The sequence below is a fragment of the Pholcus phalangioides genome, unplaced genomic scaffold (assembly GCF_987345545.1).
Source record: "Pholcus phalangioides strain wild (caught in Gottingen) unplaced genomic scaffold, Ppha-v1.0 ptg000007l_1, whole genome shotgun sequence".
NCBI lineage: Eukaryota > Metazoa > Arthropoda > Arachnida > Araneae > Pholcidae > Pholcus > Pholcus phalangioides.
The window spans coordinates 41491434-41514462 of record NW_028301600.1 but is presented as its reverse complement, the minus strand read 5'-3'; the positions used below and the strand labels follow the sequence as shown (position 1 = coordinate 41514462).

At 35.6% G+C, this 23029-nt stretch overlaps 1 protein-coding gene across 5 annotated transcripts in view; it reads left to right on the top strand.

The window, feature by feature from the left end:
* The window catches only part of LOC149085299 (PDZ domain-containing RING finger protein 4-like), a 94204-nt gene that overhangs the window by 36786 nt on the left and 34389 nt on the right, over nucleotides 1-23029 (top strand). The window contains exons 1-2 of one of the 5 annotated variants that reach the window (XM_089233241.1): nucleotides 8513-8527; nucleotides 8872-9315. The exons of 3 other annotated variants lie outside the window; for them this stretch is intronic. The gene's annotated coding sequence lies outside the window, so the exon portion shown is untranslated. Of the gene's footprint in view, nucleotides 1-8512; nucleotides 8528-8871; nucleotides 9316-23029 lie in introns of those variants that run through there. One more of the 5 variants, XM_089233240.1, reaches the window with a different exon arrangement.

Here is a 23029-nt window from a genome sequence, read left to right as displayed (position 1 = left end):
GCGTCCGATTCGGTTAACGAGCGATGATTCACATTACGAGCAAACATTTTGACGTTATCACAACTGAGCTGATGGTTTTTGGCTTTCGCCCACACACGTGTTATGGAATTTTGGGTTATATTCTCCCCTAAAGCTCCGGTAAGCGTGCCTCACTCGGAAAATTAGCACACGTGCGAGTGTGAATATTTACGATATGAAACTAGATGTATCATTGTAGCCACGCGTACATGCTCATGAAGTTTTCTTCAAGTTCTGCTTGGAGAAAACTGTAGGCTGATTTGTATTACTGAACGTGACTTTGAGGGGCTAGCTCATGAATAGGAGCCACTACTTGCTGTGTGCTTGGGGAAGACCATGACTAGAGGTGCACGAGGATTGCATTCAAGAACTAGTGGTGAAAAATGTCTAGGAGTTGACGGAAGATGAAGTGATGGATTTCTTTTGCACGCACCGCAAGAGTTTATGGGCAGTATCTCATCTGAGGAAGAGAGAAGTAAGGAGAAGTTCCTCACATAAAATAAGATTAGAGAGATGTGTAGAATGTGGAAATCTGTGCAAAACTCTGAAGGAAAGAACCACCCAAATAAAGCTGTAGCAGTGTACGAGCAATGAATCTGTCCAACGAACACTGCAATTTTCCATTTCCCAGAAATCCTAAAAAGGAGGCAAAAGCAATAGTGCCATTAGATGAGGCTCTTTTTTGAAAGTCGCGCAAAAAGAATACGTTTGCAAACAATAGTGAGTCTGTAAATCATCCTAAACCATAGCCCTCCTCTCTCTCGTCGTTTAGAGTAAGTTAATAGTCAATAATGTTTGTAAACATTATCGTATTTTGCATGTTTATTTATGGCGTTATTTATATTATATATAGTTTATTATTATTGTGTTTAATTATCTGTTGAATGCCGTTTTTATTAGTCATTTTTATGTGAATGAATAATTGTGGAACGAATTGTGCGAGTCTCCATTATTTCCTATCGGAAAGTGTGATTCCCATAACGAGCACGTTTGGCGGAGCAAATTAAGTTCATTAACTGAAATTCCACTGTATTACTTACAAATAACCCTTGGCGAGTAAATACAGTGCTACATGAGTCTGCTGAAATGTATTTTATGGGAAAAAAGTGAACTTTGTGTGCTAATGTGAACGAATGATTACGGTGATATTAACTATAACACAATTTATAAATTATGCGAATTGCCTTCATTCCTAATTCTATTAAAGACACCAAAGCGAGCTTCATTGAGAAAACAAGATATTTTTATAAGAAATAGTCGGGAATGGCAAAATTACGGAATGTTTTGTGTTGTCATGTCGATTCACAAGTCGGATCGTCAAACGTAATAAATCTTTTTTTTTTCAACGCTAGGTATAGACAGAACAACAGACGGACATTCCCCGGATGTGATGAGTCCCAGTCTTAAAAATTTCTTGGGAAAACACCATTGAAACGGAAACAAAAGTGACGAAAAATTTCTCGTTATATCCGGGTTGTTGCTTTTCATCAACGTTATAAACAATGTTAATTAACATTATACTGATACGGCAATCAGTCCAAACTGCCAATTACTGACGTTATAGTAAAGGTTTCGTTGCAACCGATGTCGTTATATCCGAGTTTGACTGTATAGCATAAATTTTTAATGTTTATTCTGGCCTGTTGTGAATTTTGATGGGAAAAAAGTTTTAAATTTTGAAGCGAAAGTATTATACACTTTTTTTCTGGAGAACGTTATCTAGATTTTTCCTCTTCTGTGTACTTTAAAAGAAAAGGTTTTCCTAGGCGTAAAATCGGAAGTAAAAGCTCAGGCCGTCTTAAAAAAGTAAAAAAAGAATGGAAGGAAAAAAAAGTATAGCAGCTTCGGGTTATATGTGTTCAAGTTCTTAGATAAAGGCGAGCAATTTCGTCAGTGCATGTGACAGCTTCAACTTTCTCTTCAAAGCCAACCTTAAAGCTCCTTCGTTATCGTTTCCCAAAGAGAGTCCCCGGTCGATAAGGGCGGGAAAAGCGTCTTCAACGTGTGCCCATGTATGTTCTCGAAATATATTTACAAAAGCCTCGAAGCAGAAAAGTAGTCTTGAGTAACGAGTTTTGCTTTGCCCTAGTGCGAGAAAACTTAGCGAGAAACGCGAGATTTTTCTTGTTTAATTGATCACCAGCCGAGCAAAACGCCTGTCTTGGACCACACACACCAATAGCAACTAGTGCTAAATTACGGCATTTTATCTCCCGCACCAAGAGCTAAGTGCCACTCGGTGTTAACGCTCAGCACTTCGCTCGTTTGAAGGAGCCATAATTGCGAGTTTTCGGAGGCCCAGTTAAAAGCAGTTTTGTATCGTTACCTGATAGCGTTTAATATTTAGGCTGCTCTAGCGATTTGTTTCTTCGCTCATAATAGAGATTTTCTCTCTTTAACAATTGCGTCATCTAAAAGCGATGATCACTTATTTTATAGATATATATTTCGATAAGCAAATCGCTCAAAATTTACGTTAAGGACAAGGGAGGGAGGGAATATAGGACTTCCAATATCCGTGAAAGAAAATGAGAAAAACTACCACACCGATAAAAATATTACCATGAAGGTACATGGTAAGGGTATTGATAATCGTTGGATTTTACGTGTAATCAAAATATAGGGTGGTTCCTAAAGAAGCATACAGATCTCATAGGCTGTAAAACACTAAAGGTGTGTCTACAATCACGTGCTATGCGTTATTCTTCAGTGGTTTGCTGAAATTTCTCATAAATGCGTACGGATGTCACGAAATATTTTATTGCAAGCTAAGCAACGTGCACTAGACGAACGTAAAATTTGGCAGCACACGTAGACGGTCTGTTCATCGAAAAGACTCGAGTTTCGCTTTTTTGGATTGGGTTTTTTTTATAAGAAAAAAGGGGGTGGCTGTTGCGCTGCGATCGGTGCATGGGGCGGGGGGGGGGGAGAAGGGAATAATAATTACAAAGAAGAAGAAAAGCAAAAAAAGTCCAGCATATTTATTTATTATTCCACTGTCAAAGCGAGTAAGCACATTCTGACGGCAGTTGAAACACGGACCAAAACTGCGATCCGTCAGGTAGGTGAAAATCATAACGTTTATGTCCGGTTCCTGAAGGATGTAACGTAGGTGATAGCGTGTGCATCAGTCAAAATGGCAGCATCTGCTGGAGTGGAGATTTTGCGTCGTTGAATTGAGCAAAACGGAATCTATAACTGTTACGCAACGGCATTTTCGATTATGATTCGGGAAAGAGCCTCCGACCCGAAAATATATCTATGGTAGGCATAAAAAAATTGAAACTATGGGCTGGTTGGTGCAAACTCAGAAGTCCTCGACTCCACAGTAGTTTTGACCAACTAGTTAGTACGTGACTTACGCCCTATTGCCTAATTCCCTTCCCGCAGTAGTAGTGAGGGGCACAAACCTAATGATTACATCTTCCTAACCGATCGCAGTTGCGATCTGTGTTCCATTGTTACTGTTTTACAACGTCAGGAGACTGTACATTTCTTTATGAATCATCCTGCATTGTGCTCATGATAATATTCATCAATTGCTATCGATGTACGTTCAAGAAAAAATTCGAATAAATGGTTCTTTCGGTTTTTACCTAACCTTGATATTTTAGTCGTCTTCTAGTGGAATGTTTCGGAGCTTCTGTTTCTTGCGGATGTGACGTTAACATAAGCAAAAGGGCCCCCCTTGCTGCAGCGGGTCGTTATCTTCTCGCCAATGAGGTGACCTACCATCTTGCTCTGTGTTGTTTCTTTTTCTTTCCGCCAACCCATCTCGTTTTACTTTCAGCAATGAGAGCAGAGCCGTAAACTTTCTTGAAAAAAAAGGGCGGCTATTTCTTTTTCTCTTCGCTCACCCTCTTAGATAAGCTCAAAAAAAAAATTTTTTTTTCTCCTATGGATAATTTCTTAGCATGTCTGCGAATGTTCAACAAGTGAGTGACCTCACGTTTGAGTTGCGTAGGCACTCATTCTCTGGCTGTCACATTGTTTCCATAAAAAGCCCATAGCATGCATCCATTTCCCTTAATTTTAGACGAAAGACCCCATCTACCCCACCGAAAATGAATTTCAACTATGAGAATGACGACGCTGTTTATTTATTATTTTATTTATTTATTTTTTTGAAAAACTGAAAAACCTTGGAATGCACGTAAAACTTATATAATTAATGACAGATTTCTCTTGTGGTTTAGAGGATAATCAGAACTGATCGATGATGAAACAAAGGAGCGATTGAAGATTTTTAGAGATAATCTGATACATATTTTAGCACTCGGTGCGTATTGTTCTCTCGCTTCTGGCGAGTAAACGATACAAGAGATTTCCGATATTAATTTTTATTGATCCGTTTTTTTTTTTTTTTTGCGCCATCTATTGAACGTTCGTAGCTCTAGATATTTATTAAATGTCGTCGAAGCTCCCCAATACTGATATTTTCTTCTTTGCATTCTGTAATAAATTATTGTCGTTACCTCATCACGTCTTTGACATGACCAGAGATAAAAAGAGTTATCAAATTTTACATCAAATCTGGAAATCCTAGATTAAAAACTCAATGAGGATTCCACGGGGTTGTACCAAGGCTAAATTGTATCTTGCTTCACTCTAGAATTTCCCGTTTTGAGACAAAATTTGATAACACTTTCTCTATTTCTGCTCATATTAGAGAAATAACGACAATAGAAATAATCTCAAGGTTGCTGAATGACAACTAACTTGCCCCAGAATGCTAACATTGGGGGAGCTTAGTATGTCAGTATCTTGTTGCAATCTATGTTCAATAGATGGCGCTACGAACAAAAATACGAGTAATTCTAAACTATGCATTTGTTGATTCGATAAAAGTATCACTGTGTTACCGACTTATCTTCATTTACCTCTTGAGTGGCATTTACGAGATATATCACCTAACTTAATGCTTTGTGTTTCGGCATTTACGAGATATCTCGTCCTCTTAAAACTCGTTTATTTTGGCAATGGCGAGTCCAGAAATTTTGTAACTTTGCTTCACCTAAGAACTGATTTCCCATTCCCCCACTCGTCAAATCAACTGCCAGTGGGCGGGGTCAGCTTTTGTTTACGTTTCGATAACAGAAGGATAGAGACGATGTTTGAAACATCATTTTTCCTTCTGTTTGAAGTAGTTTTGAAATATACGCACAGTATAAATAATAGAAAAGACGGAGACAATGTTATAATGCGGATCAGTGAAAAATTAAAGAAACTGAGGAAAAAAGGGGTCAGGAAAAGTCGTCTTTCAGGTTACACGCATGGCTCAATCTGTTCATGAACGCCACGTGTACATGTTTGATCACCTCTTGTTCCTAATATGAGCAATACACTGTATGGATGTTTTAAACTGGCATTCTTTACACAGCGAGATATGATTCTCACATGCTTCAAATTGATAACTGAAATCAGGTTGAAAGTTTATAATCCATATATATCCTCACGAGTTTGCGATCATCAGCTCATTCAATTGCTGGTCAATTGAGGGGGGAAAAACTTAAGTTATTCAATTTTTTTCGGATTTGGTATTGGCATTCCCACACACCACGTAATTTCCATATACAGCCAAATCTCGTTAGTGCGTCACCCGGTTAACACGTCACTCCGCTTACTCGGTCACTTTTTGGAAGTCCCAATTGTCCTCGGGCAGGAATTGGCAAAGCTATGGCTTACTACGTTTAACGAGTCACTCCGCTCACTAAGTCATATTTTTGCTCTCCAAAGAGCGACTCATTAACGAGGTTTGACTGTAATAATACAGTAAAACTTACCTGTTTTTAACGAAACCCGTATTAAGCGGAAACCGTCTTCAACGTAAAAAAGCTTCGTACCGTGATTTCAATGCCAAAATACACGTTAAAAAACCTGGATTAAACTCAATCTGTCTTACGCGGAAACGGAAAGGAAAATTGTGCACTCTTAACGGAAAATTTCACACCAGCACTTCGAACTTCGACTGTTTCGTGACCAATTGACCAAAGAATCACATTAAATGCTAAAGTGCTCAATTGGAATTTTTTATGCAATCCTTCCTTGCAAATATGAGTTCTATTTCACCCACCCTTAGATTAGCAAAAACCATTTTCGTACTTGATGCTGTGGTTTTAAAAAGCCACATGTAGCGGAGCAGTTGTTTTCTGAAACTGTAACAAAATTTTCCGGAAAAGCACGCTTTCCTACGTTAGAAATCAGTGTAAGGGTTGGATTTCCAAATGATATGCAAGACTCACAAAACTGTATGCTAGTTGCTTGCCATGATCGCAGTGCTGTGTAGAGCCGGAATTAGAGGGAATCGAAGGGGGCAATTGTCCGGGCTGCAAAATTTAGGGAGTGGGAAATTTTAGGTGGGAACAAAAACACAGTTATAAAACCCCCAAATTTCACAGTGATCGGGACAGCAAAATTCATGTCCCCCCTCACAATAATCCTACTTGGCCCTGGTTCTGAGGATTTCATAAACATAGATGACAATGTGCAACCTGAACCTCTCATGACAGATATGGACACCCTCATTGAAAATTGTAGAAATAGAAAGTCATATGTTCGTGAATTTCGTCAAATTAGATGAACAATGTGGCGTGAAGTTTCATACAGAGATCTGTGACAATTGGAATATTTAGTAATTATAGAGTGAAAACATAATGTGCATTACTTTATTTTATTCTTATTTAAATGATTTACTTTATTTTGAATCAATTTATTTTTACTTTATTTCAATTATATGAGATCGTTACATAATTTTACACATTATGCCAATTGAACCTCTATTAAGCGGAAACCTGTGTTCAACGGAAAAAAAAAATCTCGGTCCCTTGCGATTCCATTGAACACAGGTTTAACTGCATCAGATATTTTTAATAACCTCACGTTTAGTGCTTTTCTTACATTGTTCTTGGCCGTTTCACTCTACTAAAAGTTTCCGCCTCACAGATTTTTCTCCTCATTCATTACAATCCTAACCGTTTCGAACTACAGCCAGATAGATGACTCTAAACATTGAATTATAAAAACATTTCTCGCATTTGGGAGAACGTCTTTGCCAAATCGACGTGTTTCTCTTTACGACACAAATTTTCAGTTTCTCATTTTGTTTATTATATTTTATTTTTTGGCCGAGATTCCCCATTTGAAAATATTTTATTATTTCAAATATGTGTGCGTATATATATATATATATATATATAAAATTGGAACAGAAACTTCAGAAGGAAAACTATCTCGTTTCGATTTACATAGAGCTTTGTGATATATATTTATATCCGTTTTTGTAAAATGGGGAACAAATTTTGCTTTTCTTCTAGTATTTTTATCTTGAAGCTTCGTCCCAAGGGATTACACGTTTCCTGCTATTCTTTTTATTTTCAAATTTCAATGGAGGATGATGCTTTCCATTAAGATGAATACATTTTTCTTCCCATTTAAAATCTTTTCCGTTTTTTTTTTTCCGTCCTAAAATTTTTATACAGACGTATTATACGGCCATGAACGTAGTAGAATAATGTCCGAGACCCTTTCCCAGATTTCTCCACTTTCCACAGCTGTTTATGCAGAACTAATGTCTTTACATACGTAGATACATACGTCAAACATGCTTTTATTTTGTTTATTTATTTTTTGAAACAGGAACAGTTCGATCAATGCTGTTTTGTTGTTATATTTATTTTTTATTATACATAAAATTTGTACTGTGTGTGTGTTTAGGAAAGAAAGCGTAAAACGTCGGCGTGGGTGATGATGAGAGCGGAAAGTCGGTTTTATTATTATTATTATTATTTAATATTTAAGAGTAAATTACTGTACGTGTTGCCAGAAGTAAAAGACAAACTCTGAAATGGAAACAAAAGCAAACAAATAAACAAACAGCTATAAAACGCACCTTCATCGAGTGGGTGGAGGATTCACGATTCATTAATGGGAATTTGAGTGATCAACCACCAAGTAATGACCTCCAAAAAAATAAATAAATAAATAAAATGAAAATGTTTTTTCCTGTTCAGAGTAAATATTTTCCTGCTTTACCTTAATGATATTCAAGTACCAACGCCGTTTTTAGAGACTGGTAATCGCGAGCCGTGATTGCGATCGACTTGACATTTACATATAATGGTGTTTACTTTTCGAAACTGTAATTCGAATAATTGTTTGTGGCGACTCGGGTGGTCTTTACAAGGCAACGAAGGTTCTTTTAAGGAAAACTCGTGTCTAATAAAGCGCGTGTGAAAGTTGGTAAGTTCCCTGGATAAACGTATGTTTCTTTAAGCCTAACGTTGCTGGGATAGCAAGTCTAAATTACGGGATTACGTGGTAAGTTTACATTCGGAATACCCTCCTTTTATGAATTTCCATATGATTGTGAGTTGAAAAAAAGTGAAGGTAAGTTTTGTTAACGTTTTATTACTTGTCAATCTACAGAAGCCCGAGAGCAGACTTCATTCTAAGAGGCATCATTTTTGAAGCGGAATTTTTAGCGATTGTGTTACTGTCGTCACTAATTGAGGTGAGTTCATAGTTTCTTATTTCTACATGATTCCATTAACTTTTGTAACTTCGATGGCCATTCTGTTGAGACATGAATAAACTTGGTGATTTCACTAGTTTCACTCGCCACTAAATTCTCGGTTAATTATAAATAAATCTATATTTTTATAAATGTTCATGCCATATATAGATTGGTCATTGATATTATAAGGGTAAAAATGAATTTTTTTCAATTTTTTTTTCACAATATTTACAGCATGCGTGTAGAATTTTTTGTTGAAATTTTCTTCAATGTCACTGATATGTTACATGTCTTCGATACAAAAGACGTCTGACACATTTCTTTTGTTGTTTTCTTTACAGATTTTTCGGTGTGTTGGAGGAACTGGATCAAGAATTTTTCTATGTACGATGTATGGCATGTTAAAAACAGAAAAAGACTCTGTTTGTTCCACTGATGTGACATGATGTCCTTTGTAAAAGATGAATTAAATATCCTTATTATATATATAGATGAAGACTAAAGTATGTTTCGGATAATGAAACGAAAAAAATAATTAACTACAGAATAGCCAGAGATAATCAATATGAATGAAGTCAGCACTTTCATTTCCCGTGAAAAGTGTTGTACTTTATATTACGACTGTACAAAGGCTTCTGCAGTTTGTATCATTTCACGAACGTCTATTTCATCTTGAATATCTATGGAACTTTTTGACAGACTCATGATATTTTTTAAGGTTCTTCAATGTAGTGAATATAGTCCTGATCATCCACGAATCACTCATTTTTCCATCGGCAATTCAGGTACGAAATAAAACATTGTTTTTATATTAAATAGTTTCTGTTTCCTTTGATGAAGATTTATATTACGCTATTTCATGTGAAAACATAGGTAGGTGCAATGTACTTTCTCTTCTGGGATGTATAAGTATCACCAAGGAGTTTTTCGGAAATTGTGAATGAACAAAGGTGTCAAGATTTCGATTTCATGATTTTGGAAGGAAATATAGACTTTTTTTTTGTTTTAATTTTTTATGAAAGCCATCATTTCTTGTTATTCCAAAAAAGTCCTTTTACTGTTTAAATGACGTTTAGAACCGAAGTTACGCCCACTTTATTAGTGTTGCGTTTTACACCAAGTAACCTGTAAAAACTTCAATAGCAAAGAATGCTATTTTTGACATTTTACCGTCATTTCAACTTTTTCCGGGGGGGGGGGCAAAGAACATGTATTCAATGTATGTATATATATATATTTGCATATATATATATATATATTTGCATATATATATATATATATTTGCATATATATATATATATACCATTTTTAGTGTATTTTCAAAAGCCAGGGGCGACCTGACCCCCCAAATGACGGGCCTGCATTTTACTTGAGTTTAAAACATGATTTGTAATAATGTATTAATTTTATTATTATAAAATTTTAATATGATATTTTGTCACACATTGTCAAGGTTGTTAATCAAAATCTAAGGTGTATCATATGTATTTGTCTAATTACAGTGTTTTATACACGATATATAAAATGGATTTTTTTTTAATTCACACGTCACATACATTACCATACTAGTGTTTAACGATTGAGCACACCATAAAATCCTTCCAAATTTTTTAGTTCATAACCTGCAGCATTACTAACACCATTACAAATACAAATTCAAAGACCACAACGGGCAAATTTCTTAACAAGGCTGGCTGAAAAAGGATCATATAAAAATAATGGATGTTAAATATAACCAAGACACAGCAACCCGTATATACTGTACGTATTACGAAAGAAAAAATTGTAATTAATACTGTGTAATATACTGCCCATAAAAACAATTATGGTTGTCTTAAAAAATGTACTATATGTCTTATAAATTTCCTATGAAAATAACAAAATATTTCATTCGTAGAATTTTTTGTAATCGTGTTTCGAATATTACATGAATTTTGCTCAAACATATACACAAGAATGACTTTTTCATAGAAAATGGCATAAGTAGTCTAAAATTTATTATTGTTTTCACCATTTTGAGATACTTTCTATCAAAAAATGGTGTGTGTAAGTTCACTCACTTTATTCTACAGGAAAGTGCTCCAAAATGTAGTCGGATACTTTAAAATGAGTGAGTTTCAGAATCATACAAATAATCAGTCTCATCGAATCCATTAAAAAAGTATCTTTTTGTGTGACCCGCTGAATACACCAATCTATTTTTCTAAGTCTGTAATTACGTATGTGCATGTTTTCTCTAAATAACTAAAGAAGGGAAAGCTTTTGCTTTGGATACTACATGTGGTTCTATACAGCATGTAGCGGGAGAACGTGTCATTTGCTCCGAAATTTCCAATTATCTACAGTATGTTTGGCGGTGAGGCGAAGGAGGTTAACATCAGAGTATCTGACGAGCGGATTATTCCTCCCTCCGGTTTGGTTCTTTTATATCGTTTTGGTGGTATAAATAAAGAATTCTGGTGCCATTTCCAACTGAGGGAAACGATAGACCAAATGCAAGAGACGGGCCTTTTCGTTTCCGTCCAAAATAACTAATGACTCTAGAGGGTTGGCCACATAGTTCGAATCTTCACTCACAGTGATTAGTGAGATTCATTCTGCTCTCCCCATCTATCGTCAAGTTTGTTGGAGGGAGTCTGATCCAAAAAGAGTGAGAGATAGATACAGGAAGGTGGAAAAGGATGGATGCTTTTGCTTCTGGTGAAAACGCGTGTTGCGGATTGGCTGTTACTCTATTTCTTTCTCCCCTTTAGTCAAGTCTGAGATATCTTAGAAGGTTGTTCACAACATCCGCCATGACGTCGACCTAATACTCTTCATTCGCCGCACACGGGCCCTGTATGCTTGGCTTCTTTCACTTCCCTCCTACTGATAACACAATTCCCCGTATCATAGATATTTCATAAAAACATGTTGGTAACATATTTTTTTTATGCACAGTTCCTAAATGGAAATACATAGTATAGTAGACGCCACTTATTAGAATCGCGAATTATATCATCATTCAGGTATTGTTATCACTTTCACCAAGTGCAGAACGGACCAATATCGTAACGGGGAAATATTCGTTTGTAGTCATGAGGACTTATCAGTTTTTTGTAGAAACTTATAGAAAACGTGTTGCGGACCGCTTAAGTGATCTATAAATGTAGCAATGGTCACTTAAGTGATCTTGAAACGTGCCGCCGTGCCGCCCGCTCTAGTGATGTGGAACTGCACCACGGGTCAGTTCAGTGAGTGAGTGATCTGGTAATGAGCCGATTAGTTCATTTTTGCAAAATCAAATGACTCCGAGGGCCACATTCGGTCCATGGGCTTAACATGCATGATTCAACATTTTAAAAACTGTTATGTGAGAAAGATAAGCGTGTCCAATATCCATACGTCCCATTCGACTAAACGGTACATATAGTCATTATGCTTACAGCCGAGATTTTTTTATACAGTTATCAATTGGTTATTGTTATTAGAAATCCCGAGTACGGATGTGACCACATTGAGCGGCGTGCACTGTATGAAGTTCGGGATTAGTTTCTATGAAACCTTTCTACGAAATATTCTATACATTTGGGCATTTTGTTTTACTATTATGCACTTGGAAGGATGTATAGTGGTGTCATTCGAACGTGTATGGTCCCAGAAATGGGTTGGATTGTCATGTACCTTACCCCGTAGCTGACACGACACGTGCCATCTAGTAATCTGTCAAATTCCCGTGCCATATGGAATGTAGTTCCATACTATCTAGTTGAGGGAATTTAAGAGGGTGACAAAAAAAGGCCGGCGTTTCGAGAGAATATACTAATGACCATTGAGGCTCATGTTGACATTGCAGTCAGGCGAATCAAACAGAGTGTCTCCCTGTGTGTCTTTTTTGCAGCCTGACTTCTACTGACGAAACCTCCATCCAGTACATCAATTCGTTTTTAGACAAGATTTTTACCACCTCCTGCCTCCTCTTTTGCAGCTGTGCGGTGCCGACTTTGATCCCGTGAACGGAAGACTGCACAGATCAACGCTTATAATGAGGCTGCTGTATCCCAGAAAGAATATGCCGACATATCTTCGTAGTTGGATACAGCCCATTTTTCTGTTTATTGCGAATCAAATACAAAAATACCCTTCCCCGGAAGATGCAATTTTCTGATAGAAAGATGAGAGAGTTCCCCGTATAATTATTCGTCTCAATAAGCTTTTATTGTACATGGAAGAATAACTTACAGCTCATGAGCATGTGCTCAGTCTTTGGGTCTAATTTGGCCCTCAGAGATATCTGATATGGCCCACGTCCTCAAACCCAGTTATGTAAAAATGAAATGCGCGGCACATTTACAGATCACTTGAGTGACTTGCGGCACATTTGCATACCACTCAAGTGACTCCGTGGTACAGTTACACATCACTCAAGTGACCCACGGCATATTTCTAAATCATTTGAGTGGCCCCGCGGCACATTTACAGATGATTTGAATGATCTGTGATACATTTACAGATCCTTTCAGTGATCCGTGATACATTTACAGATCCTTTCAGTGACCCGCGACACTTAATCAAACCGACGGAGTGGCCCATACTCTTCTAAAGGTTGAGCATCCTTGACTTAATATATCCCACTACCTTTCTTAGCACGTTTTTCTACAAAATGCTGCATGGAAAGTCTCACAAAATGGTGAAAACAAAAATAAATTTTCGACTACCTTTATGTCATTTTCTACGAAAAAGTCATTCTTATGCTTAATTTTAAGAAACATTCATGTAATATTCGAAACACGAAAGCAAAAAATTCTGTGAATGAAATATTTTGTCAATTCCACAGTATATTCAGCTAGTGATGGTGCAGGTTATGAACTAAAATTAGAAGGATTGTACGGTATGCTCATAGGTTACAACCAAATCTGTTGATTTACGTGTAAATTTTTTGAAATTTCATTTTACATATCGTGTATAAAACGCTGTAATGAGACAAATAAATGTGATGAATTTTAGATTTTTATTCGTAACCTTCACAATATATATGGCAAAATATCATATTAAAATTTTGCAATGGTATAATCAATAGAGTTTTAGGAATCCTGTTTCAAACTCAATTAAAATTTAAAAAATAGCGTTCCTCGTAAAACGCGTTTAAAGTTTTATTCACATATTACGTGATGCAAAAACACAACACTAAACTGAACGTAACTTCGGTTCTAAGCGTCATACAAACAAAACAAGGACGGTTTTGGAATCACAAGAAATTTCATAAAAACAAAAGGAAATTTTTAAAAAAATCAATAATTTCTTCCAAAACGACGTTTCAAAATACGCAAATTTTTATCCTTCACCTTAAAGGATAAATATTTACCTCAGTTTATGTTTTCATAAGTTGATGGCTGAGCTTTTACGCAAATTCTCAGCTTATGAAATTTGTTTTAGATATCTTATCATTATCGCTTTCAGATTTACCGTCATACGTCAAGAAATATCCATTTTTCTCTTCTTGGATTAAGATGTATCGAAAAAACGGCAGGTATAAACCGTTATTAACCCAATCATTTTGTTTAAGAAGTATTCGCACTTGATAAAAATATGATCCGCTCATTTCAAATTATCAAGGAAATGTTGGTTATTTTTATATTTCTTCCAAAAAACAATGTAAGATACATGCGACAAGTGTTAAATAAATGAAATCAGATATCAGCTCAGTGAATGTTTTAACACCTAAATTCGGATTTTTTGCTATGTTCACTGAAAGTATATATTCCATTACGTATTAAAAAGTAATAAAAAAAAGTCAAAATATACATGGATGAAGTAATGCACACTGACTGTTCATTATTTCCACATAAGCAAGTGGGTTATCCCCCCCCCAAATCTAAACAACGTATATTCACTGACTAACTAAACATCATTGACCTTAGTTGTAGGGGACCCCCAAATCTTGGGAACCCTTACGTTTAACTCGGACCCTTTATAAGGACGTGAAAAAGGTAAAGGAATGAAAACTGGAACGTGATGGGGTTTGTGGTATTGAAACGACTGCAAGTTTACACATGGATACGTCTTTTACATATCGTTGCAATGGCATAATGCTGGTCTGTTACCAAAATCAAATGTAGTATCATTAAATTTGTATAACTGAGATTTATCCGCAGATACGATTGACTTCCATCTGAATCGACTTTATTATCTGAAATTATAAAAACGATTTCATTACAATTTAGTACAGCCAGTCTGGTACCCAAATCTGAAGATGTATTGACATGATGGTATTTGACAAAACAGCATCCATCCATGGGCACCAAATCTTTTATATCGTCGGCGATCAAGCAGAAGTCACTAGTCCAGTTTTGAGACTTTGTCAGTTTTTAAACTTTTTATTCGTTATGAAAAATATTATAAACTATTTTAGTAAAGATTTGTAACTCCTACAGTAGGTTTACCGATGAATAACTGGTTCGTGGTTCATATCATGATATAATTAATTGGAAATCTAATTAACGGCAGTATTCTGTCAAAATATTTCTGTGGACTTTTTTGTGTGAATTTTACCTGAACGCCGGCGATATATATTCTATATAAATCTCGAGATATAAACGTTCAAAGTATTTTCGTTGCATTGTGTTTCACTTTTACTAACGTTTCGGAAATGCAGCTGGTGTGGCCATATAGTCAAGAAAGGGCGTATGTTCACGTACGCTAATGTGGCGATCCACCTCATGCAGACGCTTCTTCACAGCAAACGTGCTAGAATTTAAACTCTGCTAATGAATCTTGCAGAGCGCAATTACGTGCAGTTTTATTGCTCGAATTTATGCTTCTTAAAAATCAATTTGAAAGCAACAGGCTGCGTGAGTGCACTATCGCAACAGTCATTCCTAGTCGAAAAAAGGAGATAAAAGCATCACGGGTAGTTTCTATCGGTACATGATTGCCAAACAGCGGGTGGAATGATGATGACTACAAGCCGCATATAAAGAAGGAATAGGAATGACTACAGTCTCCCCACCAAGTAAAAAAAAAATATGGTGTCATACGTATATATTATTCTCAGTCGCCCCTGAGCCTGGAGATGACTAAAATAAGGTAAAAAAAAGTAGGATATATATAAAGGTGTTAGAAATGTTTGGGGTGGAAATGGAAAGCGCATACGCTACAAGGCACACCACGTAGAAAAGTCACAAAGGAGTTGGTAGAGTCATTGCACAATAATGGGTCGAATATTGCTTCGTGAATTGCCGAAAGAAGAGAGAGAGAGAGAGGAATGGATGAGATGATGTGGATGGGGTTCTTGTTGTGCAGCTGGAAAAAGGAGATAGTGCCGACTTGAAGACAACAAGAAGAAGAATTCAACTGACTGTGAGAGACCGAGCAAAGAACAAGATGATGAGTAGCAAGCATCGTGGTGATGGAAAAGAAAAGAAAAAAAGACCGTCCTCTCGGCGAAAGTATCTTTCGTCTCTTTATTCTTTCTCATTTCTCCGCCATGGTGCCGAAAAAAGTCGAGAAATTACATTCCTTCTCGGTTCGAAGAATAGTAAGTAGATAGAGATTTGTGTGTTCGACTTATATATATGTATATGAAAATGTAAGCAATCGACGCGAAGAAACCCTTACCAGAAAAATTCGATAGCTGAATAAAAGATTCTGATTCAGTTATCGGAAAAAAAAATCATTTGAAGTTTATAGGATGTGCGAAAGCTCTTTGTTCCTGTCTAGAAAACGCGAACATTTACTGAATTCCTAGGGTTTTAAAGCCGCGAATAAGCTAAAACGTGAGATATATCTAACCGTTTCTAGTGCCTGTAGATCGTGGAATGACAAAACTGCAAGTCAAGCTTCCAGAGAAATCGATTTTGAACGAGATGGCCGTAGAATATTATATTGTCTTTATTTTGGAAGTATTAGTCTCTGAAACTAATATAAAAAACAGGATACTAAATTTTATGTTGTGGTTTTTGAAAGTATGGAGGAAATTTATTCTGTGGAAAAGTATTTTTTTACAGAAATTATAAACTTTAGGGCAAAGTTAGGCATTGTTGGTGTCTGAAACAGGTTGGCATTTACATTTACCGCATTGTTGTTCAAATTTTAGACTTCATTATAGAAAAGTCAGGACCGTAACTAGGATTTTTGCCGCCCGGGGCAAACATTATTTTGCTTCCACCACAAGTTTAAAATGTGATAATTTTGTGCGGTGTTCTTTGATCCCACCTAAAACTGCCGCCCCCACAAATTTTGCCGTCCGGGGAATTTGCCTTCCCCTGCTCCCCTCTAGTTCCTGAAGTGGCCGTGTGGTGTTGTTTCATAGCCAATATCATTATATATAGGACCAGTTTTTCGAGAGATTAATTACTCTTTTAAGTCGTGTAACCCCTGCTCCATCACGGACGTAAATCATCAAGGAATGCTGGGAAATTTTGTAATTCCTAAGTTGCTGTAAAAACGGTATTTGGACTCGACAAATTTTAGGTAATGTGACGTCAACATTCCACGGAGGTGGGAAGGATTTTCAGTCACTAATTTTAGACATTCCTACATGTGACTTGGCTGTGTGGGTATTTGAGATCAGTTCTATATATGAGGGATAAGAATAAAATATAACAATAACAAGTCAAATATCATAAAACGGGCTGCAAATTCATATTGTTTCATTAAAAATTATGGCAGGGCCATGTTTATTGCTAGCCATAATCTTGATAACGAAGCCCTCAAAATCGCCGGCCAGCCAAATTCATGGTTGAGTGAGACAATTGCTGCTGAGTTTTGTCATTATTGTCACAATTGGCAAGTTTAAAAAGAAATACGATAAACATGTTCGGGTAAATCGAGAAGCTATCCGTACTTAGAATAAGACAACCAATAAATACATTTTATGGCCATTGTATATAATAGTTTATATATATAATGGGCATCTTTTTGTCAGCCACCTCGTTGGGCATTTTTCCTGTTGTGGCCTTGTATTTTATACAAGGACTATGCAATGTAGGGTATTAAAATAATGTTATCAGAATTATTTGAGTGTTAGTTAATTCTGTACCACATATATAATTGCAAAACATCTTTGAAAAAATTATTTGGTTAATTATTAAAATAACCTGATGACCCATGAGATTGAGAATAGGAGTCATATTTGGAGGTGGGAGCTTTAGCCTGATGAAATTTAATTATCTAACCTACTCTTCTGCCAAATAAAAAAAAATCGACATGTGGCCACAGATATCTAAAATGTTTTTTCGGGATTTAGTCCGTTTTGCATGTTTGTAAGGTTTGCTTTTAACCGGCTTGTGCGTTTGTAAATCAAGACTAGTTTGTAAACAGAATCATTTTGTGTTCGTAAACTGAATTGCTCGCAAACCGAGCCGTTCCTAAACCAAGGGGTACTATTCATTGTCCTATCATCACGGCGCTTACGTTTTCAAAAACATAATTTTGGAAGCTCGTGCCGCTTACACAGATGCAACACTTACGCTAATTTTCATTTCAAACAAAAGCCCCCATAAATTGACTGCGAACGTATATGATGGAATATCAACTAACTAAACTGCATTCAAACTATTTAGAATACTAATACAAGTTCCGAACACATTTCGCAAGCATTTTTTGACAGATATTGGTTTCCTGTGTCACATCGCTCTTTTGGACGCTTGGCAGCGTAGATCAAAATCTTTATCGTTCACGTATTTTTCGATCGCAGAAAATCAGTTTCGATCTATCTAAAATATTAACAAACAAAAAATTTTATCTTAGAGCCTAGACTTTACATACGTACAGGAATCATATACACTGATATCATACATATAAACTAGGAAGGGAGGGTTCGATATGCAATGTATTTGGAAGTATGTTACATATAGCTTCTCCCCCCCCCCCCCGCCCAACAAATTCAAGGAACTCCACAAATAACCTCAAGTCCCCTTTCCCAATTTTTTGCTCTATCACTTTTTGTTCCCCCTAGATATTACAAAGTGTATTACGTGGAAGCCATTCCAAGCAGGTTCCCTTTTTGGGGGACTTGCGCTTTCTCGCCTCTTCTCATTATTATCGTCTCCCCTTCGGCTTTTGTAATCCAATCAACCTGAGAAAGGAATGTGTAAGAGGATGTGATGTGATGTGTAGGAAGAGACTGGTGTGATCGCGTCTTCTCTTTTCTATATAAAATGCGAGGGTGGATCAAAGCTAGGCCTTCTCTAGCAATAGAAAAAGGAAAAAAGGAATTCTTCTGACATCATTGGCTTTTATTTCTTCATGTTAAAGAAACCGTTGCCCATGTAACCGTGTAAGTTGGAGTATAAAAATAAAATCAAGTCGCTAGATTTCTTTCTTAGGATCGACTTTCTAACGAGAGGCTAACAATAACCTCTAACTAGCAATATATATATATTTTTTGTAAAATAACATTATTTGTAACAAAAAAATAACATTTTCTTTCTCCTTGGATTAAAGTCGTCATTTCTGTGTTTTTACTCGTCCTGAATAATCATGAAGATTATGATTATATTCCTTCAAACTTCGATTTTGTAGTGAAGAGGGATATTTGTGAATTGGCTATTTACCACATTGGTTCACTGGAACATTGAAAATGATAAAAAAGGAACTTTTCGCACTGATAATAATTTAAAAAAAATGTAAATAACTTTCAGCATATAAGTGACGTATCTGGACGTTTAACAGAAACAAAATTTAAGTTGAGAAAGTTTTTAAATTTTAAAAATAATGGGGATTTTTTTACATCTTTATTCCTATACACACTTCATCTTTACTTTTCAGCTCCCAAAAGTAATTGTCGTGATATTTTCGAAGTGCTCTCCCTTGTACTATATTGATACTTAATCTAATTAATGTAACTTAATGTAAGATACTTAATGTAAATTAAAATCATGGTTTATTATAAATTCAATGATTCGTTTTCAAATTCAAGTAAAACATGGAAAATGATCACCAAATTGGGAATTTCGGAGGAATTGAACTCCCAAAAAATGGTTATTAGAGATAATACAAAAATTAAAAGTTCCATAATGTCAATAATAAAAAAACTGTCAACTACTGAAATTTTTACTTCTTCCCTATTATATTTAAAAAAATAATAGTTACTCTCTAGCAATTGAATAAAAATTCATGAAGCTATCGAAGCTTGATATCTTCATTTTTGTCGTTTTTTTATGCTTTTACGAGTTTTAAAAAATTTCAGAACTTATGAAAGTGGCCAAAATCAAGAATTTTAATTGTCGGTGAATTTCCATCCAAATGTCACGGGTAAATTTCTTTTGGTTCAACAGAAACTGGCACAGATTTTACCAATTGGCATTTTTGAATTCGGGGCCGTGTGAAAAGTTTAACTTTCCTATTTTTCTGGATTAGCATTTTACTACGGTGCTGCTAGTATTCTGATTTTTTTTTCTCTTTTTGCTGATAGTTTTTCATATTTTATTTTATTTGGATCAACAATAGAATTTTTATTCTTTTTGGATAATCTTTTTTTGGATACCCCGTATATACTCTATCAAAAATCTACGCTTTTTATTCCCTTCAACCATCGTTTGCCAAATGCTGCCTTATCTGATTATATTAGAAAATACTGTAAAATCTTGCCGATAAAATTGACATTTTATCTTAGGCCATACTAAATTGCCTTCGGTAACTGTAAATTTTCTTCTCGAAACCCCAGTTGCGATACCTGACAGTATAAACATCGTTCACACGACATAAAATATGAAGGAAAAACCATGATTTATGTGAAGAGAACGTGATTGTTTCAGGCGGAATTTAAGTATATGATTTGGATGTTTGAGGCAGTTGTGAACATGGTCCGCCCCATTTACAACTACAACAAAAACCATCAATTTTTACTCTCCAAATGGGTATCGCTCCATCTTTTAGTCTATATTTACTCTTTGTTCTTTTTATTATATTTTCACTGATGGGAGTTGATATTGAGTACAAGAAAGTGGGTGGGACTTCCCGTAAACAGCCACATTTAATGGCGCAAGTTGCAACATTTTTATACCCCCCATCAAATAATGCTGACTCTTGAACAAGGTTACATACTCATAACCGATAATGTTTCAAAGTGTTCACCTACCATAACTATATAAATAAGATTTTTCACTTATATATACAAACTCCTTCATTTTTATTTACACATTTTACTTTCCAAATGCTCCGCAAGTGATAGAAATTCGACGCAACTCTACAAATTTCTTTAAATACGCACCGAAGTTTACTAGCATATAGTAAATTGATTTATTCATTTGTAAATATGATGAAGTATGAAATCATATATATTTAGTGGCATTTTTCAAAGTTCAATTATACTATGATTCAATGATTGCATGAGAGGTGACAGAATTGGCTATCGAAAAGAATTGACAACGTTCTTGATGGATTGTCTCGATATCCCGGCAACAAAATAGACGTCAAAATGTGTGTGTGTGTGTGTGTGTGTGTTTTTTTGTCATGAAAAAGTTATTTCAGCTGAAAACTAACCCTAATCCAAAAAGAGCACCATAAAAACAATATACAGGGTGTTTCAAAAAGAATCATCCGATTTAAAAAAATCATAACTATTCATCTTTTAATCCGTTTTGATCGAATAGTGTATAGGTAGAAAAAGTTAAATCTCGAGTTTCACGCAGTTGCCGACAAGTAGCGCTAACGCTCTTCCTTCGGTCGCTTGAAAAATAAATGCTTGAAAACTGGCTTTTCCCACAGTTAGAAACCAATTCGAATGACTTCATTTTCCAGCAGGACGGGGCATCACCACACTGGAGCTTGGACGTTCGAGAATTTTTGAACAATCGCATTCCTAAACGATGGATCGGCCGTACGGGACCTGACGATTCAGTTAAACATCACTGGCCTCCAAGATCACTGGACCTCATAGTGTGCGATTTCTTCTTGTGGGGGTTTATAAAAGACTACGTTTATGTGCCTCCCCTTCCAGCTACATTAGCCGAACTGAAGATACGCATAACAGCAGCCGTGGATGCAAACATGCTCGCAAAAGTTTGAGACGAATTTGAGTACCGTATAGACATATGCCGTGCATCCCAAGGTGGACATATTGAGCACCTTCGATTTCGTTTGTAAAAAAACTTTATGATTATCGATGTAATATAAAATTAATCTTAATTGTGTATGTGTTCAATATTTTTCGTAATATACGGATTTCAAATCGGGTGATTCTTTTTGAAACACCCAGTATTTTTTTCAAACAACACTATACCCTATCAGATCCTTGGATGTTTTCATATAAAAGCACCAATACTTAATTTTTGTTGTACCAAATCAACAGTGGGCACAACATTTTACATTTGGGCATGTTTTCATCACTTATTTTCTCCAGTTTTACCCAATAAAAATCACTGATAATAACATTATTTGCAAATTTTTATCTCCCTCTCAACGTTTGAGAAACCGAGATGATATTCTTGAATAATACCAACCAACCTTTCTCAAGAAATATCAAATTTTCGTATACAATATTTTATAATGATTATACTGTATTATTATAAATTCAATCGTACATCATTAATAATATTCACGAGGAGAGATCCGTAAGATTCATGAATACATAAAATACAATAATGTTAACGAGCAAAATAAACGCGGCACGAATGTAAAAAAGATATCACGTTCATCGTCGCAGTCGTTACAGTAGAAACTAATTAAACTTGAAGAAAATAAATTATTAATTAGCGTTTTAATGATCTCTGTATTCTATTCATGCTATACATATATTTTATATTTATTCATTTATTTGAAAAGAGAGAAATAAATGAGTTGAGCCGAAAGAATAGACTGCTAATTTTAGTTATTTTTTTCGGAACAACATAGACGTTGAATAAAGACTGAGAGAGAATAAAAAAAAATGGAAGAATCATCAGAAATAATCCGCTGAGGAAAAATGGAGAGAGATCAAGCAAAATAATAATAATAACAATAATAAGGATGAGAAATTCTTCTGATTAGTCCACGCAAACCGACCAAAAAAGATTCATAAGCTGTAAATGTGTATTCAACATTTAAAAAAAACCCCAAAAAATTAAACAAAATAACAATACTGTTGTGACAGTTGAGTTGAATAAATGGGTAAACAGTTAGATGGAACCTTAATCCCTTGTTAGTTTAACGGTGGGAAAAAAATAATTATCATTATGGCCTGCTCTATAATTGGTGAATTCTGGTGAAAAGGGAAAATAAATGATGGAAAAACAAAAAAAAAAGTATTTTTGGCAGAAAAAAAAACAACTTCGTGTTAAATGTAATGAGAGGAAATACTCTGTAAAAAAAATAATATATATGATAGATGTGTGAGAGTATAACTGGCAATGATCCAGGAATCGCACATTTTACATCAACAGACGTACAGTCAGAATCTGTTTTAACGACATCGAAGATGCGGCAAAACTGTGTCGTCATGACAGAGGTGGACGTTTTCAAGAACTTTTTCCCATGCAAAATATAATCAGACGCAATCAAATGCTATGAAATTGATAGTTGGTTTCATATTTGATTGAT